This window comes from Ceratotherium simum, chromosome 5, assembly GCF_057802395.1.
Source record: "Ceratotherium simum simum isolate JZ-2026a chromosome 5, ASM5780239v1, whole genome shotgun sequence".
Lineage (NCBI taxonomy): Eukaryota > Metazoa > Chordata > Mammalia > Perissodactyla > Rhinocerotidae > Ceratotherium > Ceratotherium simum.
In genome coordinates, this window is record NC_141904.1 from 41,879,779 (window position 1) to 41,883,981 (window position 4,203).

A 4,203-nucleotide genomic window follows, 5' to 3' on the forward strand; every position below is an offset into this window, starting at 1 on the left:
GACTGAGAATGCGGTTGGACCTTTCATGGCACTGGATTGAGAGTGTGACTAAGTAACTAAGCCATTGACACAGTTGAGTGAAACTGCATTGTGCATGGTGCTGAGAGTGTGGCTAGGCTTTCTAGTTCATAGAATGAGCAACCAAGCTAGCTTTAGCACTGGGAATATTGCTGGGCTCTCCATGTTAATGGGAGCATGAAATTAAAAGTCTCTGTTTTGGGAGATATGGCCAGACTAGGCAAGACTTAGAGAAGTCCCTGAGATGTCAGCATTTTAGATAGTCAGTGATACTGACATGTGCCTAGCTGAGCTGTCCATTGCCCTGAAAATTTTAATTGTTATGCATCTGATTGGAGCAACAGGGCACTGAACATTTGAGTAAGCTGTCCGGGGAAAAGATAGAATTTGAAGTAGATATGCCACTGGGAAAGTGTAATAAACTGTTTGTGGTGATGAAAGTGAGACCACATTATCCATAATTCGGCCCGGTAGTCAGAGATGGAGCCTTAGCTATCTGTGGCACCAGAAAAATATCACTAAGCTGTCTTTGAAGTTGAGTAGTCTTGAGTTGCCCCTGGTATTAAAGGAATGGGGCTCTGGGAATCCTTGCTGAACATGATTTACCTCCAAATGATCCAGAGATAATAGCTAGCTAATCTGTTGTCCAAGGGTGGAGTACAACAGAGGTATTTACATTGTAGAGGAACAGGCATGTACTGTCCGTGGTTCTGAAAGAGCAAGACAGTGTCTAGTATAGCCTTGAGCTGTCCATGGTGCTGGGCAAGAACTGTGGGGCTAGGTGAGAGCTGAGTGGGTCTAGTTTTCTGTGAGGCTGGGTGAGTAACTGATCTGTTTGTAGTGCTGAATGAGTGTGCCAGGCTGAAGTGCTGAGAAGAACTGAGTTTCTGTGGGGGTTAAAGTGGAAGAAAGGAGTAATTCAAGGAAGAAAGAAATCTGGGAGTTGGGTGAAAAAAGTATCTAAAAGAGGCTTAATTGAAACATCTCTGCCCACAAGACTGGAGATCCAAATGAAGTTGCAGAGGAGGGAAATATTCCTTTCTCAAGGGTCTTTGCCTCCATATCACCTCCCTCAAGCATTGAAAATGGGTCAGAATGAGGAAAAGATATTTGTCACTAAGGAAGAAAGCAAGTTTCTCATCACGTGATCCGGGAGTGTTGTGGACTCAGAAACTCAGGGTGGTGGATTGAACCAGCTTAAAAGATTTTGATTATAATTGTTCAAAAAACCCAGAGAGGTAGTGTGATTTTGTCAAAATAGCACTGGGCATGGAGACAGGAAATTTGAGTTCTGATACTAACCAGGTCTTTTGAATTCTCTGACCCTGATTTCTATGATTTGTAAGCTGGAGATGATGACTTCTGCCCTGCTAATCTGACACTGTCGTTGGGAGAATCGAATAATGTATGTGAAAGCATTTTGTAAGCTAAGTACCATACAAATGCACAATATAGACTTTAATGTTTCCCATTGCACATGTGATTTAATAGCCAATAGCCACTTAGTCTATTTCAATTCCACACTACTAGCTCTCAGCATATAAACTAAATAAATATGTGAGATCATTTACAATTAAACACAATATAAAGAATTCATAATGTTTCCACTTTATTTCTGCATCCCCCATCTTTAGTGTGTGAATACTTTTGAATATGGTTCAGCTGCCCAAAATAAAAGTGTTTATTTAATAAGGTAATACAAGTTACAATAAACTCAAGAATTTGAAGGAGATTCATGCTGTGGATAAGAGTTTTTATTTAATACGTATAGAATGTACTTCCTTTCTTCTATTCCTAATACAGATTTCTTGTCCTATTCAACAAGACTCTAACAGAATATATCACTAATAGATCTTTAGAATCCTTGGGGGAGGGGACCTGGCAAGCACGGTGAGTTTTTATAATCTTTAAAACTGTAGCTTAACATGCCCAGGTTCATTTAAGTAAGGCAAAGATTTTGTAAGGATAAAGTGCAAGTTAGATTCAACAAGGATATTAAAATCACCATATAGGTGATTCTTTGCCATTTATAAAGTCCTAGTGGACAGTAGAATTCAGGCAGTCGATTTCATAACTGATTAAGGCTTTATAGGGATGCTGTGGTCCCCTAGCATCAGATTTAACTAGAAGACATAATATCATAAAAGACATGCATGACAAATGCATCCTTTAATACATATCATTACTGCTCCATACACTCTAATATGTCCCTCCTAGCCTCTTTCTCCAAAGCTTTTATTAAGTTGTAAATGACCTCCAGGGTGCCAAATCCAGAGAAACTTTTAGATCTTGACTTACTTGACTTCTCAGCAGGATTCGACACAGTTGATCACTCTATTTTTCTTGAAATCCTCTCTGTCTGTTCCATCTGAGATTTCATTGAAAGCTTCTTTTCTTTCTGGCCATTAAATATTGGAGCTTCTTGGGGTTCTGTCTTAGCCCTCTTCTACATCCTCTCTCATGGAGATCTAATCTACTTTCATGGTTTTAACTTCCACTCAAACGTGTCTCCTGTGCCAGACTTGACTGCCTTCCTGTTCTTTTTGGATATCTCCTTCATCTAAATTGACTTCTTCCTTGTTCCCTATTTTGGTAAGTGGCACCATCAAGCACCTGGTTGCTCACATCATAAACACATAGACTGTCTCTCTCCCTCACTCTCCACATACGCTCCAACCACCAATCCACAGCCGTCTCTTATCTGGCCTCTCTGCTTGCTTATTAACTGGTCTTTCTGCATACTCTGTTTTGCCTACATACATAGCAACCAATATAATCTTTTAAAAATGTAAATATGATCATATCACGCCTCTGATTATACCTTTCAAAGGCTTCCCAAGACCTTCAGACAATGTCTAAATTCATTCATATGGCACATAGGCCTGGCATTATCTGGTCCGTGCCCGTCACCTCCTTCAACATCACTCTTTCCCTTGTTTTCCTCCTAGTACTTACTCTGGTCTTCTTTCAGTTACCCAATTCACTAAGTTCCTTTCTGCTTTGGTAGCTTCAGACTTGCACTTTTTTCTCTCAACAATGCTTTTTCCATCCCTTTCCCCTACTGGATTCTATTTTTCCTTCAGTTTAGTTTAAATATCACTTCTCCAGAGCAGCCTTTCCTGACTCTCTGGACTAGACTAGTTTTCTTTGTTACTCACTCGCATGGCAGGCTGCACTTTCATGGTGGCCATCTTTCAGTAATTATCTGTTCAGTGTCAGCTCTTATGCTAGAAAGTAAGCTCCCCGATGTGAGGGACCATGTCCATCTTTTCCCCTACTGTATCCTTAGCACCTAGGACAATGTGACATATGCAGGTGCTTGATAAACATTTGCTGAGTAAAGGAATAAATGAATGAAGGATAGTGGCTTTCTCAGAGACTGACTATTTTAGAGAAGCCTCATGAATGTGACCCATGATTGTTCTGTCCAGAGTTTCTGTAGTCAGTTTGCCTAATTTGACCTTAGAATGACCTTAGAATTCCCACTCCCCAATGACTGGGCTTCTCTGGTGTGGAAAGAGGAGTCTGGAACTGTACATGGAGGCAAGAAAACTGAAATGGGGGAGAAGATGACTGAAGGGGAATTCAGTGATATTTGCTGAGACAGTCATTGTGATGCAATGGAAAGAATGAGGATTTGGGAGTGAGGAGACCTGGGTTCAGCCCTGGACCTTCTGCTGACTTGCTTTCTCATGTTGAGTATGTTTTTTTGGTGTCTGAGAAGCAGTTACCACACAGGAAGATAAGTTAGTGCTCTGAAGTGACCTTTCTGAGCTCTGGTACCTTATGAATCTGGAAGTAATGCTATGGGTTTGGCTCATTCTGATTCTGATCTTGTGAGGAAACTAAGGTTTTGTCTAATCAAGGACTAGGCAAGTTCCGTGAAGACGGGTTGACTTTGCAATAGCAGGAGTGGGTTTGATCATGCACCTGGCAGGACTGGTCTGTTCAGTTGCCTTCTGGATGCAACTTCTGGAAGAATAAGAGGATTCTCCTTCATATTTATTTTGGTTCTTGACTTTAGGGAATAAGAAGCAACAAATCTGTGTTCTCTTGGCTACAGTCAAATGTGAACATGGCCTTGTGCCTTTAAGGTTCTGGGGCTTGGGCTTCTTTCTTGAAATTGTCATAGCCTGGAAGTGCCCAGCTGAGCTGCTGGAATTAGGAATACTTATCAAATGTTCA